At 38.7% G+C, this 23028-nt stretch overlaps 1 long non-coding RNA gene across 2 annotated transcripts in view; it reads left to right on the top strand.

The window, feature by feature from the left end:
* The window catches only part of LOC148003650 (uncharacterized), a 36441-nt gene extending 32564 nt beyond the window's left edge, over nt 1-3877 (top strand). For both annotated transcript variants that reach the window (XR_015629047.1, XR_015629046.1), the window contains one exon: nt 1368-3877. This is a non-coding gene — a long non-coding RNA (uncharacterized LOC148003650). The remainder of the gene's footprint in view (nt 1-1367) is intronic.
* Nucleotides 3878-23028: the final 19151 nt, after the last annotated feature.

Here is a 23028-nt window from a genome sequence, read left to right as displayed (position 1 = left end):
AAACACATCTTGTTTGGCAGCCGCTGTGTACTCAGTGTTCTAACCTTTCTCTGAACCAGTCATCTTAAATATAGCCTTGCAAAATGGCGTTACTGCTGCTAAGCTGGGGTCTTTCACATACACCGCTGTTTTTCTATCCTTCCTATGTTTCCATCACAGGATTGTTTTTTATGGTGAAACTAGGCTGGCTCCAGCCTGCCCTCAAAAGGAACACTTAAGATGCTATCTTTGATACATTATCAATATTTTTAAATGTCTGCCCTACTAGTAAAAGTTCCACTAATTCTCCTTACAAACATCTCTTCAGAAAAAAAATTTTTTTAGTAGATATATTTCTTTACTTACATTTCAAATGCTATTTCCTTTCCTGGTTTCCTGATCATAAGGTCCCCATCCTCCTCCCCTTCCTCATACAGACATTAGCAGAAGAATTTTCAATGAGTAGAAAATTCCTATTATCATTTCTATCAGAAAATCATATTTGGAATTTTGAAATAAATTATCTTTATATTTATTTGAGTCAGATTGTATATGGGGATTTGAATATGTATGACAATATTGGCTTAGACAAATCATTGTGTTTCTGTATTACAAATGTCTAGCATGTGCATTATTTCTACAAGAAATTGGTAAGTGTCTTTGGTCTATTTGTTCAAGCACACACAAATGGTCTCTGTTTCTAGAAACATCAGAAAGGAGACAGAGACATATTTCCATATACTATGGTGAGGTCTATCAGTAGAGATCTAAAAAAAATTAAAAAACAAACAATCTTTAGACATTGTGGAGGGAATAACAATAACTTATCTTGAAATATCAGAGAAAATACATAATGATACTGTGATTGTTTACATGGGCTTAACATATTAATCTTACCCATAAAGCACCACACTACTGTGCAAAGTCAACCTTCCTTAGATCTTGTTCAGACAATTCATAATCATTGTCCTATCCTGAACTCGATCTCCTCATACAAATATCTACAAGATTAAGCATCAACTTGGAACAGTGCTAGTAACTCATCAGTTAATTTCTACCACTAAACTGAATAAATAAGACTTACTTTACTAGATAAATGAATTCTCCCCAAATAAGATTATATTTTTCTGCTAATAACTGAAAGTGGTGTGTTGAGTAGCCCTGGAGAACTTGTTCCAAATGTGAAAAGTAGTAGTGGTAGAGTACTTGACTCTTGCATTAGCCTAACCCACTCTAACTTCAATGACAAGAAAGTACTCTGTGTAAAATCTAGGGTAAATTGCGAGCTCCCAGCCTCTTCTTGTCTTACTGCATCTTGTGTAAATACAAATGGATAGGTCTCATGTTTCTTATTGCAAACTTGTTACAAACAATTCTCTCTCATTCAGGTACTGCCACAAACTCAAAAACAATCCACCATATCTTCAACTCATAAGACAAATGACAAGGCTGCCTTGGACAAGACTGACTGTCAAGGTGAAGGAAATATACAAGGCTGGGAGAAGGTATTCTGTGCCTCCAATCAAGAGCAAACATTATGTGGAGATGTGGCCAATGCTAATCAACACAAGTTAAACCTGTCTCAAAACATGATGTCCCAGAGGACCTGTTGTACTCAGAGCCATCAAGTGGACCCTGTATACTTCAACCACTCAGCCAATAGGATTCAAGGGACCAGAGTTAGGGACCACGAAAACAATTTTAGAAACAAAGTCATTTACGATTTGGATGAATTCTTGAAGTTATTGGCAGAGGTGCTGGTTTCCCATTAAGCGTAACAAAGGTCTCTGGTATTCTATATGCTGTGTCTCCTAGAAGTCTCTCTTTTTTAAGTCCTATTACTTCTTTTGTTAGCCACAGAGACTGTAAATAAACACAATAAACTCTCTCCTCCCTCGAGTTAGATAATGAGAATGGCCAGAGGCAGCAAAGAAAGGGTTCTAAACCAGCTATGGAAGGAGCAGGCAGTTAGGAATCAGCATCTTTTTAAACTAATACTCCCCCTAAAACTCCATATACTCATATCTATTAGAGAGCTTTAATGTCAGCTTTGAGAGTGTGAGGGTCTCCTCAGAGATTCCCTCTCCTTGATAGTCTCATCCTGGAATGTCCTCAAACCAGATACAGGATTCATAGTCTAGTGTTGACTTTTGATGGTGAAGCCTTGTTATTTGAACTTGTTATTCTCTGTATCTTGTACCCCATTCATAGCCAAAAATTGACCGTGATGGTTTGACTTTTTAAGTTGATTGAGATTTTTTATTTGACTGAGCTGAGTGTTATCTACCAAGCTTCAATACACAGGAGAAGACTGTGAACTCTGATTTAATGTCTACTTTATATTCTAAATTCCTATGCACTTTTAAATTCTTAACTTAGATATTCACATATTATCTTATGGCAGAAAATAAATATCAAACTTTTTAAATCTGCTAATATTAGCTTTCTTCAAATAAATATGAAGCAATACATATTTTACCAGTAAGATTACATTACATAGAGGATACTTCTCATTCTAAAACATAGCTCACATTCAGTTCAGAATTCAACAGTCTTTTGCCTTTTGTTTAAATACAATTTAGCCTCAAAATCTTCTAGAGAAATAACAGCAGGTTAATCTCTAGCACCATTTGTATTAAAACTCTGTAATATCTCTGTTTTCTATCAGAGCATGAACTACATATATCAATTCTCTCACATGGAAAGATAGTATTATCTGTTCCAGTGTAGATTCTCTGTTGTATAAACTAAAGCCCATTGGTTTTTTTGTTCTTGTTGTTCTGGTGGTGGTGGTGGTGGTGATGGGGGTAGGGGTGGTAGTGGTGGTGGTGGTGGTGGTGGTGGTGGTTATTGTTGTTGTTGCTGTTGGTTGTTGCTGCTCCTGCTACTGCTGCTGCTATTTTGGTAAAATTCTATGCCACTGGAATTTTCTGTGATTGTGGAGTTCTTAGATTTATGCTTATTCTTTATTGCTAATATAAGACTATCTGTCATATTTTATTCTCAGCAGAACAAATGTACAAAGGTAGATTGTAGGAAATAAATACATCTTTCTTTGGGCTCAATGTTTCAGAATCTTCAGACCAGTTGTGTTTTTCTAGCCCATATTAGTTTCTACTGCTGACATGACCTAGGAATGCTGTCAGTCATTCCTAGATGAAAAGCTAAAAGGTGATCAGTGCCTGCTGAGGGAGAGCCAGTGTCCTCTAATGTAGAGATTCTGCTGAAGTTATTCACATTCATGTGGCCAGCTCTGGACATATGTTCATAGAATCAATGCTAAAGGGACTCAGTACATTGCATATTCATTGAAAAAAGGAAGTTATGAATTTGGAAGGGGAACACTGGGGAAGTTGAAGGGGTATAAATGATGTAGACACTCATGTGGGAAGCTATCAAAACTATTTTTAGAGCAACAACAAAGGAAACAGTCCAGTGCAGTTGAGAAATAGTAGAATTTTTCTGAACAGTATACTCGTAATTCAAATTCAAAAACAAATTTCAAAAATTATACAGCATGATCCAGTTGGTTTCATTCCAAAGAAGTAAAAACATTTTAATATGTCAGAGCTAATGGATGTAATAAGCTTGGGATAATCAGTGTTAATTGTCTACTTGACACTGTGAAACCTCTGAGCATTCCTGTGTCGGAAGAATTTAAGTACATTCATGCAGGAATATTCACTTTGACTATGGGCAAGTCCATCCATGGACAAGAACCCTGGACTGCATAAAATGGAGACTAGCAACCTGAGTAGAAACCTGACTTTGTACTTGCCCCTTTCCTCTTAGTGGATGTGTTATATCCATGTTTAAACGTTTTTTAATTTAAAATGTAAAGCATTTTAAAATAATTAAAAAAATATAACTGGAAGTATTAAAGGTTTTAAAGAATTAATTCTGCCTGATAGAATGAAATGTCCACGTTTGCTCTCATCTTGTCCTGTACATTTGGGTGAGAAAACACAAGACACAAAAAGCCACATAGACATTTGTACTCAAACATGGCAATATGCACACACACACACACACACACACACACACACACACACACATGAGGGTAGACAGGGAAAAAGAGAAGAGAGGTAGAGAGAGAGAGACATATAAACATTATAAAAAAGCATCTGAGGACAGGACAGCATATTTCATAACAGCAATCTATAAACATTAGTTCTTATACCTATTAAAAAGAGCAGTCTACACCCTTCATTCAGAAAGCTTCTCTTTACACAGAATCTACTCTAGAAAAACATAAGAAACCAAAATTTATAGTGATGGAGCCCAGTCCCACATCTAAGGCTCAGACAATATTACTTGGAGAAAATGTCTTAGGTTATTTAAAATTGAAAGACTGAAATGAAGCATACATGTTTTAATGAATGAACTCCAAATACAGTCCTGCTAAATGCTGTGAAGAATACAGCGCAATGGGAGAGTTGATTAATTTATGATGATATTACAAAACACAAAGCCACCGCCAGAACCGGAGGGAAACAGACCGGATAAACAGTTCTCTGCACCCAAATCCCGTGGGAGGGAGAGCTGAACCTTCAGAGAGGCAGACAAGCCTGGGAAACCAGAAGAGACTGCTCTCTGCACACACATCTCGGACGCCAGAGGAAAAAGCCAAAGAACATCTGGAAACCTGGTGCACTGAAGCTCCCGGAAACGGCGGCACAGGTCTTCCTGGTCACTGCCGCTGCAGAGAGCCCGTGGGCAGCAACCCACGAGCGAACTTGAGCCCCGGGACCACAGGTAAGACCAACTTTTCTGCTGCAAGAAAGCTGCCTGGTGAGCTTGGGACACACGGAAGCAGAATTCCTCTAGGACCCGGCACGTTCTGTGTTTACCAGAAGTCCCACACCCGCGGATCCCAGCCTGCAGCAGCTCTCTGCCCCCAGACCCTGTGAGAGAGAGACCCAACCGCCTGGTCAGGTGGGCACTCCTGAGGCTGCAGAGCGGAAGAGACCACCAACACTGCTCACCCCTGCCCACATCCCTGGCCCAAGAGGAAACTGTATAAGGCCTCTGGGCTCCCGTGGGGGAGGGCCCAGGAGCAGCAGGACACCTGCATGAGACACCACCGGAACCAGAAGGAAACAGACTGGATAAACAGTTCTCTGCACCCAAATCCCGTGGGAGGGAGAGCTGAACCTTCAGAGAGGCAGACAAGCCTGGGAAACCAGAAGAGACTGCTCTCTGCAGACACATCTCGGACGCCAGAGGAAAAAGCCAAAGACCATGTGGAACCCTGGTGCACTGAAGCTCCCGGAAACGGCGGCACAGGTCTTCCTGGTCGCTGCCGCTGCAGAGAGCCCGTGGGCAGCGCCCCACGAGCGAACTTGAGCCTCGGGACCACAGGTAAGACCAACTTTTCTGCTGCAAGAAAGCTGCCTGGTGAACTCAAGACACAGTCCCACAGGAACAGCTGAAGACCTGTAGAGAGGAAAAACTACACGCCAGAAAGCAGAACACTCTGTCCCCATAACTGACTGAAAGAGAGGAAAACAGGTCTACAGCACTCCTGACACACAGGCTTATAGGACAGTCTAGCCACTGTCAGAAATAGCAGAACAAAGTAACACTAGAGATAATCTAATGGCGAGAGGCAAGCGCAGGAACCCAAGCAACAGAAACCAAGACTACATGGCACCATCAGAGCCCAATTCTCCCATCAAAACAAACATGGAATATCCAAACACACCAGAAAAGCAAGATCTAGTTTCAAAATCATTTTTGATCATGATGCTGGAGGACTTCAAGAAAGACGTGAAGAACTCCCTTAGAGAACAAGTAGAAGCCTACAGAGAGGAATCGCAAAAATGCCTGAAAGAATCGAAAAATCCCTGAAAGAATTCCAGGAAAACATAAATAAACAAGTAGAAGCCCATAGAGAGGAGACACAAAAATCCCTGAAAGAATTCCAGGAAAACATAAATAAACAAGTAGAAGCCCATAGAGAGGAGACACAAAAATCCCTGAAAGAATTCCAGGAAAACACAATCAAACAGTTGAAGGAATTAAAAATGGAAATAGAAGCAATCAAGAAAGAACACATGGAAACAACCCTGGATATAGAAAACCAAAAGAAGAGACAAGGAGCTGTAGATACAAGCTTCACCAACAGAATACAAGAGATGGAAGAGAGAATCTCAGGAGCAGAAGATTCCATAGAAATCATTGACTCAACTGTCAAAGATAATGTAAAGCGGAAAAAGCTACTGGTCCAAAACATACAGGAAATCCAGGACTCAATGAGAAGATCAAACCTAAGGATAATAGGTATAGAAGAGAGTGAAGACTCCCAGCTCAAAGGACCAGTAAATATCTTCAACAAAATCATAGAAGAAAACTTCCCTAACCTAAAAAAAGAGATTCCCATAGACATACAAGAAGCCTACAGAACTCCAAATAGATTGGACCAGAAAAGAAACACCTCCCGTCACATAATTGTCCAAACACCAAACGCACAAAATAAAGAAAGAATATTAAAAGCAGTAAGGGAAAAAGGTCAAGTAACATATGTAGGGAGACCTATCAGAATCACACCAGACTTCTCGCCAGAAACTATGAAGGCCAGAAGATCCTGGACTGATGTCATACAGACCCTAAGAGAACACAAATGCCAGCCCAGGTTACTGTATCCAGCAAAACTCTCAATTAACATTGATGGAGAAACCAAGATATTCCATGACAAAACCAAATTTACACAATATCTTTCTACAAATCCAGCACTACAAAGGATAATAAATGGTAAAGCCCAACATAAGGAGGCAAGCTATACCCTAGAAGAAGCAAGAAACTAATCGTCTTGGCAACAAAACAAAGAGAATGAAAGCACACAAACATAACCTCACATCCAAATATGAATATAACGGGAAGCAATAATCACTATTCCTTAATATCTCTCAATATCAATGGCCTCAACTCCCCAATAAAAAGACATAGATTAACAAACTGGATACGCAACGAGGACCCTGCATTCTGCTGCCTACAGGAAACACACCTCAGACACAAAGACAGACACTACCTCAGAGTGAAAGGCTGGAAAACAACTTTCCAAGCAAATGGTCAGAAGAAGCAAGCTGGAGTAGCCATTCTAATATCAAATAAAATCAATTTCCAACTAAAAGTCATCAAAAAAGATAAGGAAGGACACTTCATATTCATCAAAGGAAAAATCCACCAAGATGAACTCTCAATCCTAAATATCTATGCCCCAAATACAAGGGCACCTACATACGTAAAAGAAACCTTACTAAAGCTCAAAACACACATTGCACCTCCCACAATAATAGTGGGAGATTTCAACACCCCACTCTCATCAATGGACAGATCATGGAAACAGAAATTAAACAGTGATGTCGACAGACTAAGAGAAGTCATGAGACAAATGGACTTAACAGATATTTATAGAACATTCTATCCTAAAGCAAAAGGATATACCTTCTTCTCAGCTCCTCATGGTACTTTCTCCAAAACTGACCATATAATTGGTCAAAAAACGGGCCTCAACAGGTACAGAAAGATAGAAATAATCCCATGCGTGCTATCGGACCACCACGGCCTAAAACTGGTCTTCAATAACAATAAGGGAAGAATGCCCACATATACGTGGAAATTGAACAATGCTCTACTCAATGATAACCTGGTCAAGGAAGAAATAAAGAAAGAAATTAAAAACTTTTTAGAATTTAATGAAAATGAAGATACAACATACTCAAACTTATGGGACACAATGAAAGCTGTGCTAAGAGGAAAACTCATAGCGCTGAGTGCCTGCAGAAAGAAACAGGAAAGAGCATATGTCAGCAGCTTGACAGCACACCTAAAAGCTCTAGAACAAAAAGAAGCAAATACACCCAGGAGGAGTAGAAGGCAGGAAATAATCAAACTCAGAGCTGAAATCAACCAAGTAGAAACAAAAAGGACCATAGAAAGAATCAACAGGACCAAAAGTTGGTTCTTTGAGAAAATCAACAAGATAGATAAACCCTTAGCCAGACTAACGAGAGGACACAGAGAGTGCGTCCAAATTAACAAAATCAGAAATGAAAAGGGAGACGTAACTACAGATTCAGAGGAAATTCAAAAAATCATCAGATCTTACTATAAAAACCTATATTCAACAAAATTTGAAAATCTCCAGGAAATGGACAATTTCCTAGACAGATACCAGGTATCAAAGTTAAATCAGGAACAGATAAACCAGTTAAACAACCCCATAACTCCTAAGGAAATAGAAGCAGTCATTAAAGGTCTCCCAACCAAAAAGAGCCCAGGTCCAGATGGGTTTAGTGCAGAATTCTATCAAACCTTCATAGAAGACCTCATACCAATATTATCCAAACTATTCCACAAAATTGAAACAGATGGAGCCCTACCGAATTCCTTCTACGAATCTACAATTACTCTTATACCTAAACCACACAAAGACACAACAAAGAAAGAGAACTTCAGACCAATTTCCCTTATGAATATCGACGCAAAAACTCAACAAAATTCTGGCAAACCGAATTCAAGAGCACATCAAAACAATCATCCACCATGATCAAGTAGGCTTCATCCCAGGCATGCAGGGATGGTTTAATATACGGAAAACCATCAACGTGATCCATTATATAAACAAACTGAAAGAACAGAACCACATGATCATTTCATTAGATGCTGAGAAAGCATTTGACAAAATTCAACACCCCTTCATGATAAAAGTCCTGGAAAGAATAGGTATTCAAGGCCCATACCTAAACATAGTAAAAGCCATATACAGCAAACCAGTTGCTAACATTAAACTAAATGGAGAGAAACTTGAAGCAATCCCACTAAAATCAGGGACTAGACAAGGCTGCCCACTCTCTCCCTACTTATTCAATATAGTTCTTGAAGTTCTAGCCAGAGCAATCAGACAACAAAAGGAGATCAAAGGGATACAGATCGGAAAAGAAGAGGTCAAAATATCACTATTTGCAGATGATATGATAGTATATTTAAGTGATCCCAAAAGTTCCACCAGAGAACTACTAAAGCTGATAAACAACTTCAGCAAAGTGGCTGGGTATAAAATTAACTCAAATAAATCAGTTGCCTTCCTCTATACAAAAGAGAAACAAGCCGAGAAAGAAATTAGGGAAACAACACCCTTCATAATAGACCCAAATAATATAAGGTACCTCGGTGTGACTTTAACCAAGCAAGTAAAAGATCTGTACAATAAGAACTTCAAGACACTGAAGAAAGAAATTGAAGAAGACCTCAGAAGATGGAAAGATCTCCCATGCTCATGGATTGGCAGGATTAATATAGTAAAAATGGCCATTTTACCAAAAGCAATCTACAGATTCAATGCAATCCCCATCAAAATACCAATCCAATTCTTCAAAGAGTTAGACAGAACAATTTGCAAATTCATCTGGAATAACAAAAAACCCAGGATAGCTAAAGCTATCCTCAACAATAAAAGGACTTCAGGGGGAATCACTATCCCTGAACTCAAGCAGTATTACAGAGCAATAGTGATAAAAACTGCATGGTATTGGTACAGAGACAGACAGATAGACCAATGGAATAGAATTGAAGACCCAGAAATGAACCCACACACCTATGGTCACTTGATTTTTGACAAAGGAGCCAAAACCATCCAATGGAAAAAAGATAGCATTTTCAGCAAATGGTGCTGGTTCAACTGGAGGGCAACATGTAGAAGAATGCAGATCGATCCATGCTTATCACCCTGTACAAAGCTTAAGTCCAAGTGGATCAAGGACCTCCACATCAAACCAGACACACTCAAACTAATAGAAGAAAAACTAGGGAAGCATCTGGAACACATGGGCACTGGAAAAAATTTCCTGAACAAAACACCAATGGCTTATGCTCTAAGATCAAGAATTGACAAATGGGATCTCATAAAACTGCAAAGCTTCTGTAAGGCAAAGGACACTGTGGTTAGGACAAAACGGCAACCAACAGATTGGGAAAAGATCTTTACCAACCCTACAACAGATAGAGGCCTTATATCCAAAATATACAAAGAACTCAAGAAGTTCGACCCCAGGGAAACAAATAACCCTATTAAAAAATGGGGTTCAGAGCTAAACAAAGAATTCACAGCTGAGGAATGCCGAATGGCTGAGAAACACCTAAAGAAATGTTCAACATCTTTAGTCATAAGGGAAATGCAAATCAAAACAACCCTGAGATTTCACCTCACACCAGTGAGAATGGCTAAGATCAAAAACTCAGGTGACAGCAGATGCTGGCGAGGTTGTGGAGAAAGAGGAACACTCCTCCATTGTTGGTGGGATTGCAGACTGGTAAAACCATTCTGGAAATCAGTCTGGAGGTTCCTCAGAAAATTGGACATTGAACTGCCTGAGGATCCAGCTATACCTCTCTTGGGCATATACCCAAAAGATGCCTCAACATATAAAAGAGACACGTGCTCCACTATGTTCATCGCAGCCTTATTTATAATAGCCAGAAAATGGAAAGAACCCAGATGCCCTTCAACAGAGGAATGGATACAGAAAACGTGGTACATCTACACAATGGAATACTACTCAGCTATCAAAAACAACGAGTTTATGAAATTCGTAGGCAAATGGTTGGAACTGGAAAATATCATCCTGAGTGAACTAACCCAATCACAGAAAGACATACATGGTATGCACTCATTGATAAGTGGCTATTAGCCCTAATGCTTGAATTACCCTAGATCCCTAGAACAAACGAAACTCAAGTCGGATGATCAAAATGTGAATGCTTCACTCCTTCTTTAAATGAGGAAAAAGAATACCCTTGGCAGGGAAGGGAGAGGCAAAGATTAAAACAGAGACTGAAGGAACACCCATTCAGAGCCTACCCCACATTTGGCCCATACATATACAGCCACCCAATTGGACTAGATGGATGAAGCAAAGAAGTGCAGACCGACAGGAGCCGGATGTAGATCGCTCCTGAGAGACACAGCCAGAATACAGCAAATACAGAGGCGAATGCCAGCAGCAAACCACTGAACTGAGAATAGGTCCCCTATTGAAGGAATCAGAGAAAGAACTGGAAGAGCTTGAAGGGGCTCGAGACCCCAAAAGTACAACAATGCCAAGCAACCAGAGCTTCCAGGGAATAAACCACTACCTAAAGACTATACATGGACTGACCCTGGACTCTGACCCCATAGGTAGCAATGAATATCCTAGTAAGAGCACCAGTGGAAGGGGAAGCCCTGGGTCCTGCTAAGACTGAACCCCCAGTGAACTAGTCTATGGGGGGAAGGCGGCAATGGGGGGAGGGTTGGGAGGGGAACACCCATAAGGAAGGGGAGGGGGGAGGGGGATGTTTGCCCGGAAACCGGGAAAGGGAATAACACTCGAAATGTATATAAGAAATACTCAAGTTAATAAAAAAAAAAAAAAAAAAAAAAAAAAAAAAAAAAAAAAAAAAAAAAGGTCTCCCAACCAAAAAGAGCCCAGGTCCAGACGGGTTTAGTGCAGAATTCTATCAAACCTTCATAGAAGACCTCATACCAATATTATCCACACTATTCCACAAAATTGAAACAGATGGAGCACTACCGAATTCCTTCTACGAAGCCACAATTACTCTTATACCTAAACCACACAAACACACAACAAAGAAAGAGAACTTCAGACCAATTTCCCTTATGAATATCGACACAAAAATACTCAATAAAATTCTGGCAAACCGAATTCAAGAGCACATCAAAACAATCATCCACCATGATCAAGTAGGCTTCATCCCAGGCATGCAGGGATGGTTTAATATACGGAAAACCATCAACGTGATCCATTTTATAAACAAACTGAAAGAACAGAACCACATGATTATTTCATTAGATGCTGAGAAAGCATTTGACAAAATTCAACACCCCTTCATGATAAAAGTCCTGGAAAGAATAGGAATTCAAGGCCCATACCTAAACATAGTAAAAGCCATATACAGCAAACCAGTTGCTAACATTAAACTAAATGGAGAGAAACTTGAAGCAATCCCACTAAAATCAGGGACTAGACAAGGCTGCCCACTCTCTCCCTACTTATTGAATATAGTTCTTGAAGTTCTAGCCAGAGCAATCAGACAACAAAAGGAGATCAAGGGGATACAGATCGGAAAAGAAGAGGTCAAAATATCACTATTTGCAGATGACATGATAGTATATTTAAGTGATCCCAAAAGTTCCACCAGCTGATAAACAACTTCAGCAAAGTGGCTGGGTATAAAATTAACTCAAATAAATCAGTTGCCTTCCTCTATACAAAAGAGAAACAAGCCGAGAAAGAAATTAGGGAAACGACACCCTTCATAATAGACCCAAATAATATAAAATACCTCGGTGTGACTTTAACCAAGCAAGTAAAAGATCTGTACAATAAGAACTTCAAGACACTGTGGAAAGAAATTGAAGAAGACCTCAGAAGATGGAAAGATCTCCCATGCTCATGGATTGGCAGGATTAATATAGTAAAAATGGCCATTTTACCAAAAGCAATCTACAGATTCAATGCAATCCCCATCAAAATACCAATCCATTTCTTCAAAGAGTTAGACAGAACAATTTGCAAATTCATCTGGAATAACAAAAAACCCAGGATAGCTAAAGCTATCCTCAACAATAAAAGGACTTCAGGGGGAATCACTATCCCTGAACTCAAGCAGTATTACAGAGCAATAGTGATAAAAACTGCATGGTATTGGTACAGAGACAGACAGATAGACCAATGGAATAGAATTGAAGACCCAGAAATGAACCCACACACCTATGGGCACTTGATTTTTGACAAAGGAGCCAAAACCATCAAATGGAAAAAAGTAGCATTTTCAACAAATGGTGCTGGTTCAACTGGAGGGCAACATGTAGAAGAATGCAGATCGATCCATGCTTATCACCCTGTACAAAGCTTAAGTCCAAGTGGATCAAGTACCTCCACATCAAACCAGACACACTAAACTAATAGAAGAAAAACTAGGGAAGCATCTGGAACACATGAGCACTGGAAAAAATTTCCTGAACAAAACACCAATGGCTTATGCTCTAAGATCAAGAATCGACAAATGGGATCTCATAAAACTGCAAAGCTTCTGTAAGGCAAAGGACACTGTGGTTAGGACAAAACGGCAACCAACAGATTGGGAAAAGATCTTTACCAATCCTACAACAGATAGAGGCCTTATATCCAAAATATACAAAGAACTCAAGAAGTTAGACCGCAGGGAAACAAATAACCCTATTAAAAAATGGGGTTCAGAGCTAAACAAAGAATTCACAGCTGAGGAATGCCGAATGGCTGAGAAACACCTAAAGAAATGTTCAACATCTTTAGTCATAAGGGAAATGCAAATCAAAACAACCCTGAGATTTCACCTCACACCAGTGAGAATGGCTAAGATCAAAAACTCAGGTGACAGCAGATGCTGGCGAGGATGTGGAGAAAGAGGAACACTCCTCCATTGTTGGTGGGATTGCAGACTGGTACAACCATTCTGGAAATCAGTCTGGAGGTTCCTCAGAAAATTGGACATTGAACTGCCTGAGGATCCAGCTATACCTCTCTTGGGCATATACCCAAAAGATGCCTCAACATATAAAAGAGACACGTGCTCCACTATGTTCATCGCAGCCTTATTTATAATAGCCAGAAAATGGAAAGAACCCAGATGCCCTTCAACAGAGGAATGGATACAGAAAATGTGGTACATCTACACAATGGAATATTACTCAGCTATCAAAAACAACGAGTTTATGAAATTCGTAGGCAAATGGTTGGAACTGGAAAATATCATCCTGAGTGAGCTAACCCAATCACAGAAAGACATACATGGTATGCACTCATTGATAAGTGGCTATTAGCCCAAATGCTTGAATTACCCTAGATCCCTAGAACAAACGAAACTCAAGACGGATGATCAAAATGTGAATGCTTCACTCCTTCTTTAAATGAGGAAAAAGAATACCCTTGGCAGGGAAGGGAGAGGCAAAGATTAAAACAGAGACTGAAGGAACACCCATTCAGAGCCTGCCCCACATGTGGCCCATACATATACAGCCACCCAATTAGACAAGATTGATGAAGCAAAGAAGTGCAGACCGACAGGAGCCGGATGTAGATCGCTCCTGAGAGACACAGCCAGAATACAGCAAATATAGAGGCGAATGCCAGCAGCAAACCACTGAACTGAGAATAGGTCCCCTATTGAAGGAATCAGAGAAAGAACTGGAAGAGCTTGAAGGGACTCGAGACCCCAAAAGTACAACAATGCCAAGCAACCAGAGCTTCCAGGGACTAAGCCACTACCTAAAGACTATACATGGACTGACCCTGGACTCTGACCTCATAGGTAGCAATGAATATCCTAGTAAGAGCACCAGTGGAAGGGGAAGCCCTGGGTCCTGCTAAGACTGAACCCCCAGTGAACTAGTCTATGGGGGGAGGGCGGCAATGGGGGGAGGGTTGGGAGGGGAACACCCATAAGGAAGGGGAGGGGGGAGGGGGATGTTTGCCCGCAAACCGGGAAAGGGAATAACAGTTGAAATGTATATAAGAAATACTCAAGTTAATAAAAAAAAAAAAACACAAAGCCACTTGTGGATACTTTTGACAATCTCTAATAAAACCTAAAAATGTAGTCTTAACATATGATCCAGTAAGGACTTCTCTTTGAAGACACTAAGGCTTCTCTTTGGATATTTATAATATGTTGGCTCACAGTTGAGAAAATGTGGAAGCAGTCCAGATATCTTTCAAATGGCAAATAGTTCAATGAGCAGTGGTTTTTCTAAATAATTGAATGTTATTCAATGCTACACCAAATATAGTGTTCATGATAAGAAAATACAAAGAGTACTACGTAATTATGATTGAATAAAAGATTCAAGATTGTAGAAGTGACATACTACATTATATTCTACATTGAGAAAACATGTGGAAATGTGAAAAGATTTGAGGCAGTAAAATGGGGAAATGGTATAGAAGGGAAAACTTATGGGACTTTAAAGGCAATGAAAACATGTTTCCTAATACTTAACCAGGGGAAACAAATAACACAGATATAAAAAACCAAAACCCAGACTGTGTGACACTGGAAGTGAATTCTATTACAAAAGATAAGAACTTTACACAACAGTAGGTGAATATAAGCTCATTGATTACACCAACTTTTGCATTTGGTGAAGAATACTGATGATGAAATAGGACCATTTACTGATGAGAAAAAGCAAATAGGAATGATTACATTACAAAATTTTATAAGTAACTAAAATACTCATAATCAAATCTATTTAATCCCAATTCTTAAAAAGGTAAACAGGTGGAAATTCTAGGATAGACATCCAAAGATTGTCTTCTGATTTCTATACATGTGTTAAGAGAACATGTGCATTGTACCCAGATACAGAAACATGCACACACACACACACACACACACACACATATATATACATATATATATACATATATATATATATGTATATATATATATATATGTACAAACGCAGTCAAACCAAATCAGACCACATCCTACACACACATACATACAGGCAGACAGATTCATTAAATATTATGGTTTTCATCAACACTTGAAAGAATGAAAAATTAAAAACCAAATGAAAATATCTAATTATTTTAATGTGCCACTAAGGAATGTTATTTTCAAACATTTTAAATCATTATGAATTTTCACTTGAGATTAGCAAGAAATTGCAAGGACTAGGTAGAATCTGTCCTCCTAAAAACAACTGAAAGTTGACTGAAGTTTGTAAATCATTATCAGAAACAAAGAAAATAAGGATGAGACTACACTTGACCTTTCAGAATCCTAGAGAACATTTTCTAGGTCATGGGGAAGGAAGGGCAACACCATTGGACTTCTTGAGCTACTAGGAGAGGACATGCCAATCCAAATATTTCCTGCTCATATCAAAGTAATGAGTCCTTCCATTTGGTTGTCTTCTAAATATTCACCTTTCAATCTATTTCTTATATTTCCTTGTTCCTCCATCCCTGTTTTTAACATGAGCTAATATTGATTTGAGGATTTCCAGCTAGGCCACCACATTATCTAGAATATTGTTTATATAATGATAGAAAAATACTCAAACATAAACGTAATGGAAAGACAGAACACGAATTTTCAAAGTTTCCTCCATCTTCATTTTCTAATGTTACACTAATAATAATTATGATATATATCCCTATATAGTATAATGATAAGTTTGCTTCCAAGTGTAGACAAATTGAACAATTATATTTAAAAATAAACAGTAATTATATTAATAGGTACTAGAATGAAACCACTCATCAACTAAAACAATGTGGCTATCTGTGGCTACATGATAAATGCAATTTTTAAATTCCTTTAACTGTTAAAAATATTTTTAATATGTTCAAATATGACCTGTTACTTGGAGGGGGAGGGGAAAAGGAGGGCCAGTATGGGAGGAGATGGGGAGAAGTACAAAGGTTCAGGAATTTGAAAGAGGTGGGTAGCAGTGAGGGAGGGGAAACTAGGGGTAGCCACTTGAAAGTACCAGATGCCAGGGACCCAAGAGATTCCCAGAATCGAACAGGGAGAAGATTAACCAAATTAACCAATAAAGGGAAGGTAAAACATGTACAGACCATATCCAGTGGATAGGCATGAACCCCAGTTGAGGGATGGGAGCACCCAACCATCTCAAAAACATTCCAGAATTCCTCCTGTCAGAAGGAAAAGTAGGGACAACGAGAGTACAGGAAAGGCCATTCAGAGACTGCCCCACCAAGGGATCCATCCCGTTTGCAAACACTATTGCTGACAGGAGCCTGGTATAGCTGTCCCCTAAAAGGCTCTGCTAGATCCTGACCGATACATATATGGATGCACACAGCTAAACATCAGACTGAGCCCAGGGACCCCAATAGAGAAGTTAGGGCAAGAACTGTAGGAGTTGAAGGGTTTGCAACCCCATAGGAAGAACAAGATTACCAAGCAACAGTACCCCCCAAACTCCCAGGGACTAAACCAGCAACCAAATAGTACACATAGGCAGACCCATGGCCCCAGATGGATTTGTAGCATAGGATTGTCTTATCTGGTGTCACTGGGAGGGGAGCCCTTTGGTCCTGTGAAGGCTCAATGATCCAGAATAGGGAAATGCTAGGGCACAGAGGCAGGTGGAAGGATACGGGGTTTGTGGAGGGGAAACTGGGAAGGGGGATAACATTTGATATATAATTAAATAAAATAACCATGTTAAAAATATTACAATTACATAAGATGTTATGTATCAGTCTACACATAATAATATCAGTTGATATTAATATATCCACAAAGACCTTTCCTAAATGAGTAATGCAGTCTAGTTTGTTTGGTATTGTTTAGTGATATGAGGTCATTTTATTGAACAAATATTATGTTTTTGTATAAAATGATGACCCAGGTTACTGACTCTGTTTTGTTTTAGATGGAATATTTTACGGAGCTCGAGCTGATTCTCCATTTTCAGTCTCTGGAGTGCAAGGATTAAAGGTGAATGCTATCAAATCTGACACAAAGCCATCACTGTTTTATCATAACTTATTTATTTAATCCTTTTAATATTAAACAATTTGTAATGAAACCCCTGAACTTGATTTTTATATGTTTTGTGTCAGTTTGTGTTACTTGTTAGACTACTGCTATCTTACTTATTTTAGCTTCTCACATAAGAACAAACGTAAGAACATAAATGTCAGAAAGGGAGTGTTAGGAAAAGTGGAAGGATAGAGACAGGGATAAAAGGAAAGTGATGGTGGTGGGAAGTTTGAAACTACATAGAAGGCATCATACACACATATGAAATTGTCAAAGCAAATATGTAAGGAAATTATAATTAAAATAAAGGAAATAGAAATAACAGAACATTGGTAATCTCAGAAAATAAGACAAAATTTAAAAATGGGTTAAAATATAGGTAAAATATAACAACATATTTCTGAATATCTTAATTTTTAATACAATAAAATAAAGCCATCATATTGAAGTTGGACAATCAAATCCAACAGAATAATCAAGCCACAAGGGAAGGCACAACAATGAGAGGCATAATCATTTGCATATTGAGAAATGTTGTAAAAGTACAGAGGACTTAGTACAGACAGGTATAGGCCTGCATAATATCTAGCTGTGGGTCTCTATATTTATTCTCATTTGATACAGGAGGAATCCTCTCTGATGATGCGAGAATAAGACACAAAGCTGTCACTATAGCAGATTGTTATTAGGAATCATTTTAGTGTTAAGTTTCTTTGTTTGATTGTTTATTTTGTATTTAGGACAACTAGGATGAGGATTTACTGTAGGTCTCAGTGCTATCTATACTCTGGTGCTAGGTCACCCAAACAATTTCAGGTGTGGATATCATAGAGTGGTTTTTAAATAAATCAAACCTCAGTTAGTAATTACCACAGTGTTAGCAGCATCCATATTCCTGGATAATTTGCTGCCTGTACGGATAGTAAATCTAAGGTTTTGTGGTTGGGTTGGTGTTTACTATTATCTGCTGGAATCCTGCAGAATACTTTTCGATGTCATATCTGATCCTGCTTGACCCCTCCATGGTCAATGAGTTGCATGAATATTTTCTTTAGAAACAGGGTCTATAGTCAATTTCTGGAGACCTACCCATTGTCTTGGCAACCCACTATGTTGTTGTGGACATCCACAGTAGCCTTGATCTAATACCTTGATTGGATGAAACTGAGTCACTGAGCATGACACTTCCATTGCTGATAAGAGATGTCCACCAGGGGTTCAGTCTCCAACATTATTTGCAGACATCTTTAGGATTGTCTTCACATATTTGATGATGTTTCCACCACACTAGGTTTCCATTGTGCCCCTCAAATGCATTTATCCTAGCTGTCCTTTTCTCCATTATCCTTCTCAATCTTATGTCCCTCTTTCCTACCATCAGTCCTCCCATTCTTATTCCCCTTCATAGTTCCTAGGCCATAGATCTTAGCAACATATTTTGGGTGTTAATCATGGAGTTAAAAGGGGAAGAATTTCTTGCCAGCATTTGGTCTTTCTTTGGTGGGATTAGTCCTTGTTATTTATTTAGTTAGTTTTTAGTTTTTGGAACAGGAATCTTTTGTAAATGGCATTTTATTGAGAAAATATGTGACAGTTATTATAAATTTTTCAAGGGTAAAACTGTGAATTTTCCTTTTGTCCTGAAAGAAGAGACTTGTACCTTTGAATAATGTTGGAACTGTTGATATCTTGGTTATTTGTGGACATTGATAAAAGTCTTTATTCCTGCATTGTAGAATGGAGATGAGCTTTGGTTGTCCAAGAATGGACATTAAAAAAAAGGTTTTAAGACAAGAGGAGTGAACTACGGTTTGATAGTCTGCCAGGAGCCATTGAGGAGTGGCTAAAAGCTAGCAGGTGATCTTCCTGAGATGGTTTCCCTGAGGATTATAAACCATAATGAATGAGCTCTTTTCAGGAAAGGCCAAAAGGGACTACATTTTAGGAAAGATTCCTGCTATTAATATGCTTTTCTTGTTATTATTAAATATATGTAACAATCACTAGGAATTAGTACTCTGGGTAGATTTCTGCAGATCAACAAAGATGTTCTGTCCTATAGTGATGCTATATAGACAGATGATTTCTTCATTCTTAATGATGATTCTATAAGAATTCCTAAAATTATACTAGTTAATTATTATGTCCTTTTTAATAAATGCTATTTAAGCCCCCTCTGATATGAAAACTTCAATTAGAACTCAACCAGTCTTTACATGTCAGGAGTAAATTGCTTCTGAGGTACAAAACAGGTATTTACAACTTCCAGACACATTCCTGAGGCTGTAAAACAATTACTAAAAGGTCATATAAGGGAACTAGTGATTTATTGTTGGGGTAAACACAGAAGATAAAATATTGACTGAATTTATCCATACAAACTTTCAATGCTAACTTAGTCACTAAAATTATAGTATTAGATTCTCAATGAGCCTGTCGAGCTAGTGAGAGATAACAATGTGTAGTTCAATGACTAGTCTTAATAAAAACGCATGAAAACTTCTCTATTGTAAACTTCTTATTTAATTTATGATTTGAATTTGTATTTGAACCTTTACTGAAGTTTTGTTTAGAAAAAAGAATGCTTGTAAAAAAAAAAAAAAACCATGTGATCTATTCCAGAAAGGTACAAAACTATGAACTGTAACATTACAACAGAAGGAATTAGACAAGGAGTTAGAAGGAAAGAGCGAAATTAGGAGGAAGAAGAAGACAGCAGAGTAGAGTAACACTGAAGTTAAGACAGCAACTAAGAAATTAATATAGTGGATGTCAAGATGGCAGAGTGGTCTTAGGTGTCAATCTTAAAGGGGAGGGAAATAGGATAGGGGCTTATGTTGGAATCCAGAAAAGGAAATAACATTTGAAATGTAAATTTTTAAAAAATCCAAAAAAAGAAAAAAATTTAGAAAGCATATATTTTTATAGATTTTTCCCCTTTTACTTTCCCTTAGAAATAAAGATTACAATTCTTTTTTAAAATGTCTCATTTTTTTCACTTCCTGGGAGCAAATCTCCTTAGCTGAGGAGGAGTTAGATAAGGATTTAGCCTTAGGGCTGGGAAGAGAGTTCATGCAGAGAAAAGAATGAAAAAAAGCTCTTTACTTAATACACAGCTTTAAAAAAAACAAAACAAAAAACAAAAACAGAAACAACAACAACAAAAAACATGTCAATAGACCAAGGGGCCTGCAGCTTCTGGCCTCAGAGTAACTTAATCTCAAGATAGGTATCTTTGTTATTAAATAAAAGCAACTCTAATATCTCCCAAAACCAAGAAAAAAACAGAGCTCTGGAGCTGTATGCTCCAGTTTACAACCTTGTGAACAGTGAAAAAGTCAGAAAGATCTTGCTAAGTAAATAAAAGTATCAATGCTGAATTATCAGCAGTCTACATGCAAAGCTTGTGTGTACACACAGAGTGTAGCTTGAGGATGTTTTGGCATTTAAGAAGTTGAGCTACATAGAAGGAAGTGAAATGATTTGATGTATGTAATAATCTTGAACCATTGACCCTACCCTGTGTCATTGTTTCCTAATCACTATGAGGACAATAGATTTGTTCTACCCTGTTGCTCCAAAATTACCTTTCGCCCCACTGTTTTGCGTAATTCTATTTTAATACACATTTTTCTCACTCCACTGGCAATGGTGTGGAATATGTGGGTTTATCCATCCCTTACACATTGCAGGTTTGCACACACTTTATTTTAAACTGTTTATCAATCCTTTTGCACTCACTGCTTGCATACTGTGGCAATTCCATTGCATTTCACTAGTTAATTATATGTCTGGTCTACAGTACATTAACTGTTTGGAAACAGATGTGAAGTCCATGTAGGAGGTAGCATAAAATTTACTCAATCTCCAGTTCCAGGTACTTCAGAGCCTGCAGTAATGTGGGTCTAATCATGAGCTAACAACATCAGTCATCCTCAAACCGTGGGATTTTCTCTCTCTCTCTCTCTCTCTCTCTCTCTCTCTCTCTCTCTCTCCATCTTTATTAAATTGGGTATTTCTTATTTACATTTCTTTTTTCTTTATTTTATATTAATTTTTTATTAGACATATTTCTTTACTTACATTTCAAAGGTTATTTCCCTTCCTGGTTTCCTGTCCATAAGCCTCCAATCCCTACCCTCCCCTTCCCTCATATGGGTATTTCCCCTATACATGCCCCTTATTGCTCCCCCCATATACTCCTGCACTGGGGGTCCAAACTTGGCAAGACCAAGGGCTTTCCCTTCCACTGGTGCCCCAACAAGGCTCTTCTCTGCTACATATGCAGTTAGAGCCCTGGGTCAGTCCATGCATAGTCTTTCAGTAGTGGTTTAGTACCTGGAAGCTCTGGTTGGTTGGCAATGTTTTTTTTATTGAGTTGCAAGCTCCTTTACCTCTTTCAGTACTTCCTTTAATTCCCCTCAAGGGGGTCCTATTCTCAGTTTAGTGGTAGCACTGACCTCTGTCATGGACATGCTCTGGATGTGTCTCTCAGGAGAGATCTATATCCAGTCCCTTTCAGCATGCATTTTTTAGCTTCATCAATCTTATCTAGTTTTGGTGGCTGTATAGATATGGGCCACATATGGGCCATTCCTTGAGCCGCTGGTCTAAACTTTCCTTCCAAATCCCCTCCTATGGATACCCCCCCCTTTTAAGAAGGAGTAGGAGCATCTACATTTTGGTCATCCTTCTTCTTGAGCTTCCTGTGGTCTGTGGATTGCATCTTGGATAGTTCGAGCTTTTTGGCTAATATCCACTTATCAATGAGGGCATACCAAGTGTGCTTTTCTGTGGGTTACCTCACACAGGATAATATGCTCTAGTTCATTCCATTTGCCTATGAATTGCATGAAGTCATTCTTTTTGACAGCTGAGTAGTATTCCATTGTGTAGATGTACCACATTTTTTGAATCTATTCCTCTGTTGAAGGGCATCTGGGTTTCTTCTAGCTTCTGGCTATTTTAAATAAGGCTGCTATGAACATAGCAGAGCATGTGTCTTTGTTGTATGTTGGAGTGTCTTTTGGGTATATGCCCAGGAGAGGTATAGCTGGGTCCTTTGCAGAATGCAAAAGGAATTCTCCACTCAATACACTCAGGTGAGAACAGCAGCTAGTGTACCATACCACTTCTGAGCTCAAAATACTACAAATCTCACCCTCTAACCACTGAAAAGGATGAACTCATAGAAAAACAGAAGCACAGGGCCCTTCATCAGAAGCTGACCCTAATTCAAAGTCTATGGATCAGGCAATTTGAGCTAAAACTGTGAAGCATTGAAGCAAGTTCCGTGATGAGATGACAGTATTTACAAGGGTGAGATTACACTGTCACTCTAGAAGATATGGGCGCTGAGTATGTGAAGGTTCAGGTAGATCTGGGATGTTTTCTAGATCCTGGGCAGTGGTTGGTGTCTACAAGGGAAGACCAACAAGCAAGACATTATAGTCTTCTGTGGGGATGTTTTGACCCCCACGA

Source organism: Rattus norvegicus, chromosome 9 (assembly GCF_021556685.1).
Source record: "Rattus norvegicus strain SHRSP/BbbUtx chromosome 9, alternate assembly SHRSP_T2T, whole genome shotgun sequence".
Taxonomy (NCBI): Eukaryota; Metazoa; Chordata; class Mammalia; order Rodentia; family Muridae; genus Rattus; species Rattus norvegicus.
Note: the sequence above shows the minus strand (reverse complement) of the source record. Positions and strands in the feature narration are given on the sequence as shown.